Source organism: Phascolarctos cinereus, unplaced genomic scaffold (genome assembly GCF_003287225.1).
Source record: "Phascolarctos cinereus isolate Bilbo 61053 unplaced genomic scaffold, phaCin_HiC Scaffold_4;HRSCAF=312, whole genome shotgun sequence".
Lineage (NCBI taxonomy): Eukaryota > Metazoa > Chordata > Mammalia > Diprotodontia > Phascolarctidae > Phascolarctos > Phascolarctos cinereus.
The window spans coordinates 468,135,370-468,158,027 of NW_027555847.1; the positions used below are offsets into that span (position 1 = coordinate 468,135,370).

The window sequence follows — 22,658 nt, forward strand, 5'->3', positions numbered from 1 at the left end:
CTCATTCATAGGCATTTCTCATATCTTTTATAGCAGTTTGTAGACCATATAAGCAAAAAGGGAGAAAGGAAGATATCTCAATAGGTTCTACATTAGCTCATTAAATACTGAAAAAAAATCTATTTTACATAATTTAACATGGGGAACTAAAAAAAGGTTAAAACTGCAACCCCTAGGCATGTGTTTTAAAACATCCTCATTTAGATGCTAATTTTGATTCTAAGTGTATGACTGGCTTTAAAAAAGCCATTAACAAAGGGCCAGATTACTTAAAAGGCATTATTAGGCAAATACGAATGGGTCTTCTGATACCAAGTGTCCTTTTCATGGTTGAATACAACTACACTAAGTAAAATAGGATGACAATATTTGTTTTAAAAAGAAAAAAAGTGATACAATAGATAAAAAAGAAAAATTGGTAATAACCCTATAAAAATAAAATTACATATATATATGCATATATTTACTATTTTCACCTTCTTGGTTCCTATATACAGTATATTATATATGTCTATATGTGTATATTATGAATATGTATGTATGTGTGTATATATGTGTGTAAATATATATTATATATACACATGTATATATAATATACACACATATATGTATATATATATATATATTTAATTTTTCCTAAGATAATGGGATACTTCTTGAATCCTTTGAAATAAGCAGCATGGTTGCAGTCAACCTCACATAATGTTGAAGTGAGCTTAGAAATATTGCTGTTTAATAATAATTTCAGACCGTGCCTTGTGTGTTAATAAAATTCACCATGACAGAAAAAGTGAAATAAGGAAAGTAAGAGACATGAAGGAAAGTGTTATCTCCAGCTGAGATTGAACTCATGACCGGCAAAAATGATGCTATAATGATATTAAAATGAAAACTGTCAGACAGAAAAAGATATAAGTAAATGTATTATGCTGTATAAATTAAGCGAGTGATTGAGGATGGGTAGATGGTTTTATAAGTGCACAATGGTGAAGGAATGCTGAGCTGGCCTTGAATGAGGTTTGGGGCAAACCTCATGCAAATTTCTCTAGAGAAGGTGTCACAAAACTGCCCACTGCTGGGCAATTTTCCCTGGTAATAGACAATTAGGTTCAATTGTGGAAGAGCAGCTACAGTGATAATAATAGTTGACATGTATATAGCACTCTGAGGTTTACAATGCCTTTTACATATTTTGCTTCATTTGAGGTGCCAAACAATACTCTAAGATAAGGATTATAGGTATTATTATCCCCGTTTTACAGATGAGGAAGTCAAGGCTCAGAGAGGTTAAGTGACTTGTCTATTCTCATATATGAATTTTATGTTATTCATAAAAAATATTATTCTGAGACAGGCTTCATGTGCTTCACCAGACTGCCAAGGGAGGAGGTCTAACACACACACACAGACACACACACACACACACACACACACACAACACACACACACACACACTGAAGAACCTTTGTCCTTGATCCATTTTGAGACATGCATAAAGGAAACATGAGCTATTGTCATAAAAACCCAAATGAAGTGAGTGCTGGTAGATTTGTCAGTGAAGCTCTTAAGGTTTCCTACTGTTCTAGACTGAGGCACTGGTTCTGTAGCTGTGTGGCTATGCCATAGATGAGGCTCAGTGCCACTTTCAGCTTTGTCCCTGGCATGGGAAAGATTCTCAACACCATCCCACCCGCTCCCACCAACCTCACAAGTAAGACTTATTATTCCACAGTCACCAATGCAAGTTGGAACTCTTTATAAAGGCCACTACAATTCTTCTAATTTGCGGAGTCAAAAGTGAGAGACTGAGCAATTCAGTATGAATGCTATGAATATGGGGTTATCTAGGTTCCTTGTGAAGAGGACTCTGAAGGCTTTGGACTTCATTCTGATTGTAGGGTAAGCAAGAATAGTTTGTATGTCTTTAATCTCAAACAAATGGATATGTAATGGGTGTCTGACACAGGCACGAGCCATATCATCTTGCTTAGCTAATACAACCTTTCCATAAAGGGGGTACTAGAAGAATCATGATGATGTATTAGGGAAGTATCTCAGATAGATAGATTGTGGAATATGCACAGACATTGGGTAACTGGTTCTGGTTATCTGACCATATAGTTAAGGAGAGGCTCTTTGATTAGCCTCAAAGACATTCCAAAAGACTTGATAGCATCATACATCTTCTTTTTGTTCCAGTTAGTCTTGGGGAATCTCAGCGACTTTCTTTCTGGTGAGAGACCATGTGGTAAAGGAAACCATCTTAGGGCTTTCTCTACTCTGAGACCACATGGCTCTGAGAAACAGCCTTCAGTTTGGGCCTTTTTGGTTATTCCTTTTTTTTTCTTTTCTACATGCAGAGAGTGAAGTCTCTAAATTTAGGAGTTTCAAACCTTGAGAAGAGCAAGACACTGGAATCCAAGAGTCTGAATTCAGGTTGGCTTTTCTAGTCAGTGAAGCATCCTCCTGGAGTGACCTGGGTGGAAGGATGGGAACCCCAGTGGTGGCTGAGACTATGACTCATCTAGGTGTGATATTGCCTTTGGATATAAATTTGGTGAGAATCATGAAGGAACTGAACTAACACTTTAGCCTCAAAGGAAAGTACAGTCCAGGTGCCCTGAAGGTATTGGGAAAATTGTTTGTACATTTATTCTCACTTCATTTTCAAAGTAAACATTTCTCTGTAAAAGCTAATCAATTTTAAGTGATTAAAGAGACTTGGGGTGCTAGTCACAGTCTCCTAACAATGGGGGAAACAAAATTGGTGAGGGATTGTACCAATGATGGTAGAGAAAAGACATCTTGCCCACCAGGGGTAGATATAGTTGCAACTTGTTTCTAGGAGAGAGAGGACCAAAACACACTTGCTACATAAATTTGTTACATTTATCATTGTCTTGCCAGGCTTATGGGCATCCCTGGGAGAATAGATAGTATTTATGTCAGTCATATTAAAGTGGCAATTATGTTTGTGTGCCTGGGGTGGAGGGCGGGCACCACAGACCGATACCTGGCCATCCGGGAGACATGCATAGGTTCAAGGGCTTGATGTTGAGGGAAAGAGCATAGGGAAGATGAAGAAAATGGTCAGCCAGTCAGTCAACAAACATTAATTAAACCTTTCCTATGTGCCAGGCACTGCTAAGCTTTGGGAAGACATGCGAAGTTCAAAGACAGTCCTTGCTGTCAAGGAGTTCACAGTCTGATGAGGAGACAACATATAAACTATATACAAACAAAACTATATACAGGATAAATTTGAAATGATGGAAAGAGGTAGTTATACCTAAAAAGTAGTGTAGGAGGTAGCTGTCATCATACCCCAAATGCCAGCATGAATATGTGTGCTGGGCTTGTCAATATGTCATAAATTTCATTTACCAACCTCTTTATCAACATTTGGAATTGTGAACATTAAGTCCTACTCTTCCCAAAACCCAGCTAGGTAGCACAGTGGATAGAATGCTGGGCCTGGAGTTAGGAAGACCTGAGTTCAAATCTAGCCTCAGTCACTTACTAGTTGTGTGACCCTGGTCAAGTCACTTAATCCTGTTTGCCTCAGTTTCCTTATCTGTAAAATGAGTTGGAGAAGGAAATGGCAAACCACTCCAGTATCTTTGCCAAGAAAAACTGAAATGGGATTACAAAGAGTCTGAAATGACTGAACAAAAACAACTCTTTCTAATGGGACTCCACTTAATATAACGTCATGATGGAGAGCAATTGTTATTATCACCTATAAATTACAAAATAGGAAACTGAGGCACAGAAAACTTAGTGACTTTCCATGAGTGTTACCAGAAATTAGTGGTGGAATATAGATGAGAAATAAGACCTGAAATGTATATCCTCAGTCTTTTGTGTGGGTTTGGGTGTTTCTGTGTAAAGTAATTACTTTAATTTTAAACCATATAGCTCCCCCATTCTTTCCTGCTCTCCAGCATGAGGTCTCTAGCTTTGTTTTAGGCTAATAATACCTGTAACACAAAGAGGGATTTCCAAAGCTCTCCTAAAAGCAGTAGAGCCAGAGTCCTCCTGCAGGGCTGGGGTCCCCTTGTCTACCATTATTCATGGGCAGGCAGCTCTGAACCACCTCTACCATTTGACTCCAGCTGTGATGGCATAACAGAGAGTCAAATTTGCTTCAACAAGCTCTAACCCTGAATTTCTCGTAAAAGCTACCATTTCTGTTTCCTTTAGCTAGTAAACAATCTTCTGCTATTGGGACGGCTAATTATAAATAACACTACCCTACTTTAATTGAAATCTCTGATTATTTAGAGCATTTTTATAAGACTAGAATTAACAAAAAGAGTAGTGGTGAATAGAAATAGACTGTAGGAGTCCAATTAAAAGAACAATAGCAGCAACAACTACTCAGAAGCTATGTATTGCCATGTCCTTTTGGAAATAATATTTTCTCCTTGTATATCATTTATCTTCACTTTTCCTCAGAATGTATCATCCAGGGTTAATCCCTGCACTCTCACTTAGACAGCAACTGCGCTTAGTTTAGTTTAAATAACAAAAGTGGAAGAACTGGGGCAAAGAGAGTCAGCCAATAAGAATGTACAAAATACCTTAAGAATCCAGAGTGCCTGGTTATGGTGGGAGCGGGGAACTCACCACTTTTTCTATCAAATGAGGACATTTGTTGACACTTTTATGCTAAAAGCAGACAATCCATTCATTCATCACCCTTCCAAATTATTGATGTATTTAGATTCAATTAGTCAGAAGGGTATGCTGGTAAATATTTAACTACTGGCTGTCCAAAAAAAATATACCAACACATTTTAAAGTTTAATCTGCATTATCAACATTTTCTCTATCACTTTGTTAAGTCTGGACAATGGATAGAAAAATAAATCAGATGCTGATTTATAGTATTTGCTGATTTATGAGGGACAAATGTTCACTCTGAGAATTTAACAAGTAGCTCTTATGAGCTAGTTTGAACTGGATAGAGCACAACCTTGTAAAATATTTTTTTTTGTTGTTATTGTTCAGTAGTTCAGGCATGTTCAACCCTTCATGATGCTATGGACTGTGACATGTCATCATTTCTTACACCACAATGGTATTTTGTCACATTTCTATGCCATATCTTGCTCAGCCATTTACCAATTTATGGGTATCCCCTCAGATTACCATACTTCACTGTCTTGTAAAGGACCCAAGTCTTTTTCATCAGGAATGCTTGGAAATCTTCCTTTCATGAAAGGTCCATTTTTCCTTTGTATTATTATACTCATTTTTTGATAAGTAATTCTAGGTTGTAAGTCAAGGATATCTCCTTTGCCTTCAGGAATGTGATATTCTGAACTTTCCTCTCCTTTATAGTTGTGGCTGTTGAATCATGTATAATCCTGATTGCGATTTCTCAGTACTCAGACTCTTTCTTTCTGGCTACTTTCAGTATTTTTCTTTGACCTGGAAGCTCAGGATTTTGAATATAATGTTCCTGGGAATTTTCATTTTGTGATTTCTTTTAGTAGGTGATTAGTGGATTCTTTCTATTTCTACATTGCCTTTGGGTTCAATGAGATTGGAGTAGTTCTCTTTTAATATTTCTCAAAATATTATGTCCATACTCTTGTTTCTGTCATAGGATTTGGGTAGTCTAATGATTCCTAGAATTTTTAATTTAATTTTTTTCTCTTTAATCTGTTTTCCAAATCAGTAGTTTTTGCTCTGGGACTTACATTTTGTTCTATTTTTCAGTCTTTTGACTTTGTTTTAATGTTTTGTTTTGTTTTTTTGCACATGGGGTCTTGGTCCATTTTAATTTTAGGGTATTTGTTGCATGGGTAACGTTTTATACTTCCTGAGATAAACTGCTGATGTCCTAATTCTTTTTTTTTAATAACTCACATTTCTTTTTTCAATTTTTCCCTTCAGCACTCTTATTTCACTGATGGGAACATTTTAAACTCTTTTTAAACTGTTGTTTCATCTCTTCTAGGAATTCTCTTAGAATCTGTGCCCATGCCTATCTTTTGATTTGAGGCTTTGCTTATAGATATTTTAGAGTCATTCTCTTCTCCTGGGTTTGTGTCTTAAGTTCTCTGACTCCATAATACCCTTTTTGGTGGTATTCTTCTTTGTTTGTTTGTCTACTCATTCTCTGAGTCTATTTTCTGACTTTGGACTTGCTGTTAGGTTGGACTCTGCAGCACTTCTGGATGGGAAAGACTGGACTGGTCCCTGTCACTACTTTCTTGTGGTTGTTCATGTTATGTTGTTCCAGATCTCAGGCTCAGGCTGGAGACCTGGAAGTTTTCAGTGCTCTTAATGTTGTCTTATCCAGGACAAGTTGTGATTGCTGTCCTCCACCCTCAACCCTGGTTTGAATTCTACAAGTTTCAGTTATGGGGGTGTGGGTCTAAGCAACATTAGGCTGCTGCAAGATAGCCACTGTCAACTAGCTGGGAAGCTCTTGTGCTTCAGTTATGGAATTGTGGACTTTTCTTATGTCTGGTATTGCTGCCCTGAGTATTCCTCTACAGGCTTTGAATTGGACCAGAGATTGGAAGTGAGACCCTACTCTGCTTGCTTCTGAACTTATTCCTATCTTGTTACATCACTCAGGAATATCACTCAATTATCTTGTTATATCACACAATATTTTTGTATTTCACACTCTGTTATGCTCTGAACCAGACACATTGTCAGTTCTCTCTCTCTCTCTCTCTCTCTCTCTCCTCTCTCTCTCTCTCTCTCTGCAACCATCAGTGGAAAAAATGATACACTGTGACTTTTCCTTGGATTCTCCCATCAATGTTCTGTCTGGTGTGTTTTCTAAATTTGTTTGGAGAAGTTTTGGCAAGTGGGGACCTCCTTGTTCTACTGTTTTCTGCTATTACACTATCTTGACTCCACAAATTTGATCATGTAGTGACAGAGATGGCATCTCTTTGGGTGATACCTCCTCCTAAATTGTACTTTAATAGTTCCGCCTTTGTCTCTAAAAATACTTACATTTTCTTATAAGATGTTCATTTACCTTCAATTTTTTGCCCAAGTCCTTTGGCCCATCTTATGGAGAAATGGTGCTTACCTCTCTGGGGTTGAGAGTTCACAATTTGTACTCTGAACACCAAGGTTTAAGCTCTGGTATTCAATTCAATTCAATTGATAAGAAAAGAAGAGACTACAAGAAGAGTAAACAAGTATTTACTGAGCTAGGGCATGGCTCACCATCGCATTTACAGGGGACAGAATAAAATGATCTCTCCTTTCAAGGAATTTATGTTCTACCATTACTACCTCTGTAGATTTGGACAAGTCATATAAGTTTTCTAGGCCTTAGGAATCTCATATGTAAAATGGAGAGTTTGAGTCAGACAACCTAAGGTCCTATCTAATTCTAAATATACGATCACAGGATCCACTTGATTTTACTTCCGCCATGACTGGGTGGTGTGAAGAAAGGGATGTAAAAAGAACAAGGATGCCATGATTTCCTTTTGCTCTGCCCTCAGGTAGCTATGAATCTAAGAACAGATGGGAAATCAGCCTTAGCCGGTCTTTGGAATGAATGACTAACAATTCAACCTAATTAGAATGATATGAAAGTTTTTTACAACTTCTGTGAAAACAGAGCAGGTAATATAGATGACATGAATCTCCCATCTTGTGTGAAAGGCTACTTGCTCTATGGAGAAGGAAGGAGGGAGGGGGGAGGGAGTGGGGGAGAGAGAGAGCAAGGAAGAAGAAAAGAAGGTGAGAGAGGAGCAAGGAAGGAAGGAAGGAAAGAAGGAGGGAGAGAGGGAAACAGTATTAAGTGTTGGCTATGGGACAAGTACTGTGGAAAGCGATTTACAAATATCTCATTTGATCCTCATGACAACCCTGGTAAGTAGATGTTATTATTTTCCCTATCTGAGTAGATAGAGGTTAAATGATTTTCCCAGGGTCACATATCTGGGACATCTCTAAAGTCATATTTGAACTCAAGTCTTCCTGAATCCAAGCCCAGTTATTTATTCCTTGTTCCACTTAGTTACCACCACTTTGACATTGATTCTATGGCAAATGAGAAAGTTTTTCTGACCCCATAATAATGCTTTTTGCCTCTTGAATTTACCATAAATATATGTTTATCTCCTTATATATTTTTGCCCCAGGAGACTAAAAGCACCTTGAGGGCAGGACAGATTTTCATTTTGTCTTTTTCTTCTCAACACTTGTCACAATGAATGTTCTGCATAAGCTTGGTTTTTAATAAACATTTGTGGAATTGGATGGTCACCCATAGCACCATCACAGGATTGCATAAAATGTCTCATTTTTTAAACTTACACATACCTAGTTAAATCACTGAGATGACTATGTCTATTCATGCCAGTGAGGGAGGAGCAAGGCTGCTTCTCTGATATGTATAAACTATGGGGAAGAAAATAAAGGGCTATAGTTCAAAAGGAAACTGATAATCATCCTCATTGTTACAGAACAGTTGAAGGGAGAGCAGCAATTGTAGGGAGATTTGGAGGATAGTGCAACTCACTCCAAGGAGAAAATTTTAATTCAGAGCACACAGGGAGGATCGATTGCTTAGATGACTGAGCAAAAGGACAATTTCTAGTTCAGTTGAGAGGAACTGGGATTTACATTTGGATGTCAGAGAAGATGCACCAGCTAGTGATTGTGAAAAATTTGAGCTTTTTTACCCAAAAGGCTCAATGACAGAAAGAAAGGAAAGAAGGAAGGAAGGAAAAGAAAGGAAGGAAAGAAGGATGGAAGGAAAGAAGGCAGGATGAAGAAAAAACTTTTTTTTGTCTTTTTTACTAATGAGGGAAGGGACCACATTGAAAATTATTTTCACACTTTTAAGAAAAGGAATTGGCCAAAAGAGAGACACATTTCCAGCCTATGGGAGTTCATAGTGTATTCCTATAAAATTATCTCTGAGTGAAGTCCAAGGGTGAGGGAGGTCTTGCCATATGGCTTCAGAAAAGTAAATTACTCATGGATTTAACAAAGTAGCATTTCACAGACTTTAAGACCAGAGGATAATAGAGTCATAAGAAACAACTCTAGAGATCATCTCTTCCCCAAACATCTTTTGCAGATGAGATAAACTGAGGTTCAGAAAAGGGAAGGACTTCCCCAAAATCACATATGTTTTAATACATAGGGAAAAAAAAACACTTATAAAGCAAACCATCTTCCATCTGTGTCTCTCTCTCGTCTTTGTCTGCTGAAAGAGGACAAGTTGAGAGGAGAATGGAAATGGGAAAGAGGATTCACTAGCAGGCATGGATTGCTAAAGCTATTGAATTTTGTGTTAGTTTGTTTATTTATTTTTAATGTGGACAAAAATATCTGGAGCTGCCTGAGAGGCTAAAGTCATCTCTGATCTATTCAGACTCAGCTCAGGTGAATTCTTCTTCATGCTACAGATCTGTATTAAATTTGTGGAATTCAAATAGAACATTCTTCTCCAAGAGAGATTTATTAGTCATCTACACGCCTATATGAATAATGCCTAAGCATTCACTGTAGAGCATGGATGAGACGAGTGAGGGTCATACCTCAAAGGTACTTGGTAGTATCTGTGACTCTACACTTTCTATGATTTCAGTCAGAAGGTTGGGATTTTACCCATATCAAACTACCAAAAAATTTAAAGTAGTTTGAAAACTTATGAAGACCATCAATAAAATATTTTCAGGCTAGAGAGAATAAAACTATTTTCCACATGTGAATTTCTGATTGTGCTTTTTCAGAAAGAATTAGAAACAACAAGAAATATCTGAAGGGCTTAGAAGACTGAGAAATAGATTTTCAATAGATAGAAGGAAGACAACACTGTCTCAATTACATTTTTTTCTTTCAGAATCTAAAAGTTTTAGTTTTTCTTCTTCAACTAGTAGAATTTATTTGACATCATTTCTTATCATCACCTCCTTTTCTGTCCAACACTCTTACTTATCCCAGAAATGTTGACTACTAAAACATGTATCCAAAATTTAAAATAAACCAAAGTTTATATTTTCTATTATTCTAGTATCAGTCTTTTTAAAATAAGTAAATAAAGTATAACCTGTGGCTCAGAACCAAAGCTCAGGATTTACCCAGACAAGGTTAAATCTTTGGCAAATCTCATACAGACTTTCTTTTTTTAAATTGTGCTTTCATTCAAAGATTCCTCTTGGAATATTAGGGTTTGACTCATACAGAAATGATGAAATTTGCCTCAGATCACATGCTGACAGTGAGCTTAGTAAGGCATCAAATACAGAACATTTTATTTCATTCCAAACATTCATACACTAGCCAATAAACAGACAAGCCCATTTCCCTCTCCTTCATGGGAGACCCAACTGGCTCCATGCAATCCTTCAGTATCAACCCTAAGATTGAAACTGCTGCCTCCCTCCCTTCCTCTATGAGGGGAATATTACAGAATCCCTCATAGCTCATTTACTCACACTACCATGAAAAGGATGGTACACATTTGCTCCAAACTTGGCACAGCAACACCTTGTTACTCTACTATTTCCTCTTTTGGTTTCCACTTGTGGGCACATGTGGTTTTCTTGAAACCATTCATAAATGCACAGATTTCCCCTATAGAAAACTGAGTGCAAGTATTTGATCCCTTTTTGTCCATATCTCTCATCCTTGGTTCTCTCCTGTCCATTTGTTGTCCCTTTCAAAGGCCAAGTCCAATGGTATAGGCCAGGTTTATCAACTGGCTACAAATCAATCATCAATCCTTAATGTGGTTTTTAAAGGGGTAAAAGGAGTAACTAGGGCCAAAGAACTTTACAGTTTATCAAAGAATTAGCCTTATCTAGGGTAACTCCTTAACACTTCATTAAGGAGGGATAATAGGGTTCCTTGGGGCCTTTACTTAGTTCATCTAGGAAAAATCTGCTACACAAAGAATGATTGTCTTGGGGTGGAGCCAACAGAACAAACATCTATACACATCTATAAAACAGTGTAGATTTATAGGAAACACTACATGTATGTGTGTGTGTATATATATTATATATATACACATATATGTATACATATATTATTATATATACATATATATATATATATATATGTAAGTATGTATTTAAAATCCCAATACAAATAGGAATCAAAGATGGGAATAGAAAGTAGGATAGGGCATAGCTGCAACCAACATTGTATGTTTTCTCTCACTATGGTCTGCTGCCTAACCAGAAAGACATAAGGAAATTGTAATATTTCATGAATTTATGAATTTCTTTTGAGTTGATTATTTTGGCCACTGTTTAAGTAATGGCAGAGTCTTGCCAAGCAGTATGCTAAATGCTGGAGATACAAATGGGAAAAAGCCCCTGCTCTCAAAGAGTTTACAATCCAACAAAAAGATGATGCTTAAAAGAATGCTAAAAAGTGGGAAAGAGGGAAGAAGTTAATTGATGTGAGGGCCAGGTGGAGTCTAGTCCAAAGAGTGCTGTGGGTGGGAAAAGAAAGTCAGTGTGCCTTCTTTAAATGAAGGCTTTAGGAGGATTTCTTGGTTTTACCTTCCAGCCCTCCAGTCAAAGGGGCTGATGGTGAGGAGGGTACTGAAGAAGTGCGAATGCCAAAGTTTATGCAGTCCCACAAGGGTGATGAATCTATTGATGAAGAGGTTTCAGGGGATTGTGATGAAAGTAGGGTTAGTTCAAGTCCAAAGAATGCAGCTGGCATAGGGAGCATCTGCATGAAACAACATCCTCTCCTAAAGCACGTCTACCTCCACAAATTTTAGTCACAATATGAATTGTCTAGAGCACTGAGAGCATCACCCAGATATTAGGTGTCGTATGAACAAAATTTTTCCTGTTTTTGAGGCTAGTTGCTTATTCGTTGAGCCACATCACCACTAATGTATGTAAAATAAATACAAGGTAGTTAAAGGGAAGTCATGTATGTCTGGAGGGATCTGGAAAGGCCTCTTTTAAGAGGGAGCATATGAGTCAAATGTTGAAAGTAACTAGGCATTTTAAGAGGCAGTAGTGAGGAATACATTTCCAACAGAGGGAAGAGTCTATACAAAAGTTCACAGACAGCAACAAGATAATTTTGGCTGGACCATAGTGTGTGTGAAGGCAAATAATTGTAATGAACTTGGAAAGGCAAGTTGAGGTGCTTATCTTTCATGCTAGGCAGTCAATAATATGCTTGGACAGATTAAACTGCTGTTCTGATGTTATCTATATCATGTCTGTCTCTGTCTATCATTTTTGTATCTATCTAGGTATCTATCTATAATCTTATCTATCATTGAGCTATCATCTATCTACTTCTGAACAACAGTAAAGACAGAAAAAAGTAATGAGTTCTACTGTGCACAATATAATACATACATACATATATATGTATATGTATACACACACACACACACACACACACACACACACACACACACACACACACACACACCATATATATGCATCAAATGCTGTTCCCCAAGTATAAGCTGTAGCATTCTATTCAATTATTTTTTATTGAGTTGTTTACAATATAAGAAGGCATTGTGGCAGAAACTAGAAAACATCAGATTTTCAATGAACATAAGGAAGTGTATTTCTGTTGTCTCAGCTTTGTTAATGATCAAATGTAATTAACACAGAAGAGCTTACAAAAGTGCAGCAGAGCATGCAGCTGCACAACCATGTCCTCACAAAAGGGGCAGGACCGAATGACCCATAAAATGCAAAGCTTAAAGGCAATACAATGAGCAATTTGAGCCATGCTTTTCAGATGCACTACCAATCTGCTGCAGTCTGAGCTACTTAGCTTGGCTCTCTGTTTCTCCCTGCTTTTTCTGTTCCCCAGTGATTGGATCTTCAGGATATTTCAGCATTTGTTGACATCCCTCCTGGTCATCCCCATTCTGGATCTGACATCATAGACTGGAAGACATTTTCCCTTCCAATTCCACTTGATACCATTCACCATATCTCCTAACTCCTTCTTTGAAAAGTACTTCCTCCCAGCTGTCATATTGCCTTCTTTGGACTAAGTCAATAAGTCTCAGCTACCTCTTCCTGACAGACATCTAACTGGCTGCAGTGGGCTGAGAAAAATTATACTTTTTTCAAAAATAAAATTTTATTGATTTTTAAAATATATTTCCATGGTTTCCCCTAGTATCCTTCTCCTTCCTTCTCCTGGAGAGCCATCCCACATAACAAATAGTATTTTTAAAGTTATAAAAGAAGGAGAAATCAGTATAATTAATCAATACATCAAAAAAAACTTGAAAATACATGCAATGTACAACACATGTGGACCTTCCACTTGTGGAAAGTGTTAGGGGGAATCTATTTTTTTTGAGCCATGCTTGTTCTCTCTCTCTCTCTCTCTCTCTCTCTCTCTCTCTCTCTCTCTCTCTCTCTCTGTCTCTCTCTCTGGTTATTATGACCATTTATACTATCATAGTCATTGAGTATGTTATTTTCTTGCCTCTGCTTATTTCGCTCAGCATCAGTTCATATAGATCTTTCCATGCTTCTTATAATTTCTTATAGTATAGTAATATTACATTAAATTCATATACCACAAGTTCTTTAGCCATTCTCCCATAATAGGCATGTACCTTGTTTCTGAATCTTTGCTATCACAAAATTGCTGCTACAAATATTTTGTTGTACATGTAGACTTTCTTCCTTGGAGTATAACCCTAGTAATGGATTCTCTGGGTCAAAGGATATGCACAATTGGGTCATAAAAGGATGCTTTTTTCAAGGAATGCTACCTTGAAGTTTCCAACCAACTTTGCAGCCCCAGTAATAAAACGTTCTAAGCTTCTCCTATCCCCATTTTTATAAATAGCTTCTGTTTAAAACATATCATACACGTACATAATTTATATACACACATATACACACAGCATGTTATATATATATATGTGTGCATATCTGTGTGAATATTATGAGTGCACTTTGATATATGAATTCTTTAAAAAAAAGTAGACATGAAGATCTCCATATTTCCTTCTCCACAGTGTTTAATAAAACGGCTAGAAAGTTTCACAAATTAATTTCAAATTATCTTAATGGCCATACTTAATGTGACAGGTAAAAATGAAGTGATCCAATGAATGGGTATGTCACAAAGAAATTTTAAAAAATATTCTGTTGAATTCAAGAGGCTTAATAGCATTGCTATTCATGCTATGTGGGAAATTAATAATTTGGCTAATAACCTTAACATTTTTCATTTTCTCATATACATAACAAATTAAATGGTGTTATAGACACATTACTGATTCATACAATATTTTAATAAATTAAATAAGACAGGCATGGTCAATTTAAACAGAGTCCTATAAACAGCTGTTTTGTATCTTTTCCTTTAGGCTAATTCTTGGAACAATAATAGCAAGAGTTACTGAAAAGGGAAACACTTGCTAGAGCTCATCTTCAGGCATATTCAAAAGATGGTACTTCTGATATCCACCCAGTTTGACCCATACATAGGAAAAGAGTGGGGGAAGGAGGCTCCAGATGGTATCTTATCTTTACAATCACAAGTCATTCCTTTAACAGCATGAGTCCTAGAAATAATGGGCCAGATTCACATCCTATGGGAATCTTCCCATAGTTATATGATGTAAGACATGAATCTGATCCATTTTTAATAAGCCCATAGGTAGATCTATGCAAAATTCAGCTGTTTCAGATCAAGATTTCCCTAGGCTTTTATTGTTCTTAGACCATATATAAGTAAGTCATAATAGTTTTTAAGCTTAGTTTATTTTTTGGGAGGATCATTAAAAAAAAGTTTGACAATTTTGGCATGTTATATGTAAAAGAACCACAATTTAGATTATATGGTGATTGCCATATGTATATGTTTCTTTCTTTTTCTCTCTGTCTCTTGTCTCTTTCTGTTATTATATATCTATACACACATTAGGTATATATGTCATATATACAGTTCATACTCTATCTGTGTATATTCATATATGTATAACTACATGTACATAGGTATACATATACATAAATGTATATATCCCATTTTCTTTTGTATTTTGCTTTATTTTGATATTTAGGTTTCAGCACTGCCTTGGGGAAAATTCAAAACAGGAATATATTGTCATCAATGATTCTCAGCTGACTGGTTTTGCCCTATGAACTCTACCATGTACCTACAGTTATCCTTTGCAGCGTAAGTTGAAATGAAATCCTGATTTTGCCATTGTTTCCTCTAAAAAAAAACTTGAGAAGTTTCTCTTATTATTAATGTGCAAATAATATTATTTGTTCATGTTCTGGATAATCAATGATTGCTTGGTATCATAAGATGGCCTTAAATGTGTCTGTTCCATTTGGATACCCAGTCCTGTGTGTTCCAGTGCTATCTCATATTAAATTTAGGTATGATGCTGACACTTCAATTTTTAGAAATGCATTTCCAGATAACATTATGTTCTGGTCATCTCTATAGATGTCCATATGTGACATCCTCATAGATTTGCATGTATTATTTTAAAATGGTGGATCTCATGCTGATTCATTAGCATTTATCTATTTTTTAATGAAAGGGGTCGGAAGCTTAAGATTGTGTGTTCTTGTACCATACCACCACTAGCACTGGCTACATAATGCCATGGGATTTTTAAAATGATGTTTGGCAAAGGATATAAAATATTTTTGAGGAATAGATTGATAAGAACTTGGCTTCTAAAAACATTGGTTCAAACTTTATCTTGGGCATTTAAGAACTTCAGGACTTAACATCAGTCACTTAGCTTTTGTGAGCCTGTTTCATGATCTGTACCTCAAAATATTATGGATCTATGATTTTATTTGTGTGGAAATCCCTCCCCTCCTCCAAGACAGATCACAACACACTTTAAGCTTAGTATATATTAGTCCTAAAAATTGCTTGAAGCTCAGAGAGGTTGCATGCCTTGTTCATGGTACAAAGGTATTAAGTGTCCCACACAGAACTGGAATCCATGTCTTCCTGACTCCATGTCCTGTTTTCTATTCACCACTCTAGGCTACTTCTCATCAATTTTAAAATGGGAATGGTGAAACCGGCACCACCTGTCTTATGAGATCATTTTGAGGATCCAAGTCAAATTAGAATATTGTCATATCTACAATATTATATTTCAAATTTCATGCTAAAACAATATAATACAATTCATCTCTACATGTTAGTTGGTAGTATCAATTATCTTTTTGAAAGGTGCTGAAGTTTTCAGTCAGGGGACTTGCTTTGATGTTCTTTAGCCCTTTGTGATAGGGAAACTGAGAAGGGAATTCTTTATTTCTCCTATTAGATTAAAGATTAGGGCTCCAGGTACTTTCAAGAAGTCCATGGATAGATTTCAGGGGTCTGTGTACTTGAATGGAAAAAACAAATTATCCTTATTTCAATATAATTGGCTTTCTTTGTATCCCCATGTATTTTTTCTTATGCATTAAAAATATAATTCTGAGAAGGGGTCCATAGATTTTACCACACTTCCAAAGAGTTCCATGACACACAAAAATTTTAGGAATCCCTGTGTGTTAGATAATCAGAACAAAAAGTGAACAAAACTTTTATAGTCATAAGTATTCAATTTTGTTCTTCTTTCCTTCTGTTCCTCCTGTCTCAGTTCTTCCTTCCCTTCCTTAATTCCTCCTTCTCTCCCTCCCTTCTTCTATCCTTCCCTCTCTTCTTCTCTTCATCTTTACCTTCATTCATCCCTCCTTCTCTTCTTTCCTTCCTTCCTTCTGACCTTCCCTCTCTCCTTTCCTTCCTCTCTCTACCTTTGTAGTTTTTCAAAGGCTATCCCCCATACCTCCATACCTGGAATGATCTTCTTCATCATTCATAACTGTATTCAAGTTCAAGCTGAAATGCCATCTATTACAAGAGGTTTCTCCTGCTTGCCACAGTTGCTTTTCTTCTTAATAAAATTACTTTGGGTGTAATATCTGTTCATTTCTCTATATGCTGCTTTTCCTAGCAGAATAGAAGCTCCTTGTGAGGAGCCACTGTTTCATTTTGCCTTTTCATCTCTAGTTCCTGGCACAGTGCCTAACATAACACAGACAATAAACATTGTTGAATTGAATGCCTCATTCTGCCAGATGGGTTGATTTTCTCTATAGTTCCATTTAAAAAGTTAATTATGATAATAAAATAAAATTTTGTTTTGGCTAGCTTCTAATTCTATGGTCTAAGAAATGATTGTGAAAGGAAGGGATAATTTTCCTGGCTGAGAAAAAGGTTTTTATTTCAGACTTTGCATGATTTTCCTTCCTGTCTTTGATTTTTGGTTGTTTAGATCTCTCAGCCTTGGATCTTGAATTATTCAGTACATAGGAAGGAAATAGAGGTTAAGAGAAAAAATGGAAAAATAATCATCATTTTTTTAACAAACTGAGTGGTAATTATTACACTTCAAATGAAGATGTGGCCTGTGTTCAGGGTCCTCCAAGATTTTGGACTCACAAGAACTGAGTCTAATCATGGATACCAACCCATTTCTTTGGTTCATTGTCCCCAACTAGAATTACTCTAGGAAAGCTCTAAAATATTGCTTATATTTAGCTTGTGTTGAAGTATCAGTCAGTCAATCAGTAAACTAGTATTTATTAAGCATGGAGGCAAAGAAAAGCAAAAGACGGTCTTTCTTCCAAGGAGCTTATGGTCTAATGTGGGAGATAACATGCAGACAACTAGGTATAAACAAGATATTTATGATGCATTGAAAATAATAAATATATTATCTGAGAATGATTGACAGGGAAGGGAAGAGGAATTGGGAAAAGTTTCCTCCAGAAGCTAGGATTTTAGTTGACACTTGAAGGAAAAAAAGAATACCTAAGAAGCAAAGTTGGGGATATAAAGAGTTCCAGTCATTCATGGAGGGTAGCTAGTGAAAACTCTTAGAGTTGGGAGATGGAATGTCTTGTCCAAAGGTCAAGGAGACTAGTGTCACTGGATGGCAGAATACATGGATGACAACTGCAAGGGGACAGGTAAGAGAAGTTTTTATAATCCAAATAGAGGATGAGGTAATAGAGATCCACTGAAGATGATTGAATGTGGCAGGGCATGGCATGGTCAGACTTGCACTGTAGGAAGATCAATTTGCCAACTGAGTGGAGGACAAACTGGATTAGGGAGAAATGAGAACGGAAGTCAATCAGAAGACTATTGCAATAGTTTAAGCATGAGGAGAAGAGAGACTACACCCAGATATTGGCAGTGTTAGAGGAGAGAAGGGAATATGTATGAGAGATGTTATAAAGATGGAAACTAAATGACTGGACAATTGGTGGGCTATGGGGTATACAAGAAAATGAAGAGTCGAAGATGACACCTAAGTTAGGAACCAGGGTGACAGGGAAGATATAGTCATAGGGAAGTTAAGTAGTGAGAATTTGGGAGGAAAGATAATGACTTCAGATTTGGATATGAGTTTAAGATGTCTTTGGGAATTCTAGTTTGAGATGTCCATTAGGCAACTGGAGATGTAAACATGGAGGTCAAACAAGTGGTTAGGTCCGGACAAATAAATCTGATAATAATCTGTAGAGGTAACAGTGAAATCCATGGGAGCTGATGAGCTCACCAAGTGAAATAGTCAGAAAAGAAGAGGGCCCAAGACAGAGCCTTGGCAGACACTCACAGTTAGCAGATGTGACCTGGTTGAATACTGAGCACAGGAAACCAAGAAAAATTGGCTAGATAGGTAGGAAGATAACCAGGAAAGAATACAGTATCAAAAAGTAGGAAGAAAAGGAAATCAAGGAGAAGAGGTTTATTGGCAGTGTTAGAGGCTGCCGAGAGGCAAAGAAAATGAGAAATGTGAAAAGGCTATTAGATTTGAAGAATAAAAGATCATCAGTAACTTTGGAGAGAGCAGTTTCAGTTAAATGGTGAGGTTCAAAACCAGACTGCAAAGAGTTAACAAAAAAGTAGTTTCTCCAAATGAAGGCAATTAAGTCCAGGTTTAAAAAACACTTCAAGGCTTCAATACATAAGGGTAAGAAAATTTTATTTTATCTCAAAGAAAGTGAAGAAGATGCAAAAAAAAAAAGATGAGTCTGGCAGAAAAAAAAAAACAGAATCACATAAAGCACTCAAATAGTCTATCAGCTCCCGCAGGAAGGGAATTGAACTTGGGTTCATCACCTTGACAAACGTTTGATATACTAGTAGGTCCCTCAATCTTTTATAAGGTCTTACACACTCCTTCCCTAACTCACACTGAGTCTATGATGTATGCATTGGGACTACTCAATTAAGTAACCCACTTCTTACTAGCCCTGAATTAAATAGATTACTTGGGAGCTTCAAGTAAGATCATGGTCTTGGGCAATACTCTTTATCCAAGTAGCACATTGTATCAGAATATCCATTACTCTTTCTAGAATGCCCAGTCTTCATTCTCAGTGAGGAAAACTTGATTCTAAGAGCATGCTGTCCAAGAGATTCAAACTCCACCCACCTCCTTCACAATGGATTGGGCTGGAGGAGGAGTTTGTGAACATTGTTCTGAACTACATTTCTGTGGCATGTAAGCATGCCAAGTATACATCTGTTATATTTTTTCTGTAGGAAATTTTATCAGTGCCATAGCTCTTGAAATAGGAAAGTCTACTATAGAACCTCTTTTCTCAGTTCATCTATAAGAGCATACTAGTATCACATGCTTTTGGTCCAAAGTTGCTATTTCAACTTCATAGGAGTAGAGGATTAAATGAATTCATACCTCATACTCCCCAACCCTCTCCTCCAACCCTAAACACCTAACAGATACATGTTCTGTCACAAGCTGACTTTTTTCTTGATAGAGAAAAGGGAGACAAGAAGTTCCAAAGAAAGTTGAATTAATCTAGCAACTCATTTTTATGAGACACAGAAAAAGGAATCTCATAAGAGTCACCTTACTTAGTTCCAGTCAGCCAAACTTGGAGGCAGCCCAATACACTAAAAAATATTAGCAGGAATTCTTTTTTCCCTCTAGGCTAATGGACATGTCCGTACTCTTGATAGGAAAATGCTCCTGATGTGTCTCTTTAAAAAAAATGATTCATAACTTTTAATCTCATCAAATTGTCTGGGAAACTCATTGAACTGATGAGGAACTCCCCTGACCAATTGCCTTCCCTTTACAAAGAAATAACAAGTAAAAATATTATATGTTATCCAAATACTCATTTATGATTTATGTAATTCTCTTCCTACTTTCTGTCAGGGTAGCCACCTAGGAAGCTGCTATGGTAATTTAGGTTTAAAGTATTGAGAACCTAAACAAGGGTAATGTCCCTGGAGCATCACAGTAGGATGGCTTAAGAGACAACAAGATAGGGAAATAGTTCCAAGGAAGAAAAAAATGGCTAAGGAAAAAGCAAATTTTAAATGTTCAATGAACAAACATTTATTCCTTCTCCTTCCCATACACCAAAAGAAAGAGAAATAACCCCTTTAAAACAAATATATAAAACAAATTCCCATTTCCTCACATCACCCAGTGTGTGTCTTATTCTGCATATTTAGTACATTACTACTGTGTCAGCTAGTGGGTAGCATTTTTCAGCATTTCTGCTCTGGAGTCATAGTTATTTCTTAAATCTTAAATCTTTCATAGTTGTTTGTTTTACTGAAACATTTCAAAGAAAGGATCAATAGATACAATGAATGAATCAATACAGGTAATAAAAAAGAGGAACTTGTGAAAGATGCCAAGCCATCAAGCTTGGGTGTAACTAATTATCTGTAAGATTTTGTGTAAATGGTAGAGCCTAACTATTCCTCATTATTTTTAGCTATCAAATGGGTGACTGGTACATGCTTTATTTACCTGTGAGTGGAAAATGAACTAGTATAGGTAAAATTACATTGAAAATAAACGGACTGAAGAGCACCATAGCATATAGTTTATAGAAAAAATAGAAAAGCCATACTTTTGAGTGGGGGAAGGCTATATATTTTCTTAATAAAAGGATTAAACTATGCATAATGATTTTTCTTATCCTGAATTCATCCTTTATTTTAAAATGAAAGTGATGGCATCTTCTATTTTATAGGCATGAAGATCCTCACGGACTGACATATGTATCAAAAAAGAAGAAAGAATGGCTTCCATATTCAAAAGTAAGCACAACATTTATGCATACTTCATAGGTAAGTCAATAATTTTTTGTTAGTAAACCTGTTCATTTGCATGGCTATTTTCATTAAGAAAGGAAATAAGTAACTGATGAGTAAATACCAGATCTGCACTAAAAGCTTTACAAATATTAACTTATATCATCATCACAACAATGTTGGGAGGCTAGTATTAGTATTATTCCCATTTTATAGTTGAGAAAACTTAGGAAGATAAAGGTTAGGTGGCTTGTCCAGGATTACATAGCTGGTAAGTAGCTGAGGCTGGATTTGAATTTCATTTTTCTGACTCTAAGTTCAGTGCTCTATCCATGGCACCACTAGCTACTGATATCTATATCTATATCTATGTCTGCACATATGTACACATGTATGCATAATGCATGTATGTATATATACATATACATGCACATGCAGACATGTGCACATACATATATACATATACATACATAAGCACATGCATATATACACATACATGCATAAACATACACATACACATACACACACACACATATGTAACTACATTTTGACCGCAAAGAGGAAGAATACCTGTGCTATGGCATTTAAACAGCCATAACCTAAATATTCAAGCTTTCCTGTTATGTGAGTGTGTAAACAGTGAAAGAAAGGGCTGGGATGAATAAAAGAGAATCTGCAAAATCCTTAAGACAAACTTTGTTAACCTCACCATGTTGCCTAGGGCAACCCTGTTTGTTCAGGGAGGAATCTACACCTCACTCCCCCAAACACCTTCTGCAGTATAACACCACTTTGGAAGCACTGAACATTTGCAGATCCTCAGCACTAGCTCTGAAAACAACATTATGAAAAAGCCTGAAGTTTGGCACAGTGCCTCCCCATTCCCAGATGAGCAGAGCCCAACTTTAACATCAAGTTCAAAGTGATGAAATAGACTGGGAAAATGTGCAAACCATAAAAAAAGAATTTGGCCATAAAAAAAAAAAAACTACTAGGGTGGGAGGGAAGACAATAGTGTGAAAGCAGCTACAAGCAAAGCCTCAAAGAAAAATGCTAATTGGACTCAAGGCCAGCAAGAATTCCTGGAATAGTTAAAGAAAGGGATAATAATAAAAGAGGAAAAATTGGGAAAATAGGTGAGAATAATGCAAGAAAAAATATGAAAAGAGAATTAACTGGCAAAAGAGGCAAAATACTGAAGAAAATAACACTTTAAAAACAGAATTAGCCCAACAGGGAAAAAAAAGGCACAAAAATTCTCTTTGAAAAATTCTCCTTTGAAAGCAGAATAAACAAAATGGGAAAGGAAGTACACAAATTGAAGAGAAGAATACCTTAAAAAACATAATTGGCCAAATGGAAAAAGAGATACAAAAGGTCACTGAAGTAAATAATTCCTTAAACATTAGAACAGGGAAAGTGGAGACTAATGAGGATATATAAATTAAGAATTATTGGACTAGCAAAAATAAAAGCCTAGATATCACATTTCAAGAAATTATGAAGGAAAACTGTTTTAATATCTTAGATTCAGAAGGTAAAACAGAAATTGAAAGAATCCACTGATCACCTACTAA

The 22,658-nt window shown here is 36.4% G+C and overlaps 1 long non-coding RNA gene across 1 annotated transcript; it reads left to right on the forward strand.

The window, feature by feature from the left end:
* The first annotated feature begins 5,149 nt into the window (after positions 1-5,149).
* Positions 5,150-21,111, forward strand: LOC110219000 (uncharacterized). Its single transcript, XR_002327475.2, has 3 exons — positions 5,150-5,227; positions 15,032-15,147; positions 21,021-21,111. It is a non-coding gene; the product is annotated as an uncharacterized LOC110219000 (long non-coding RNA).
* The last annotated feature ends 1,547 nt before the right edge of the window (positions 21,112-22,658 follow it).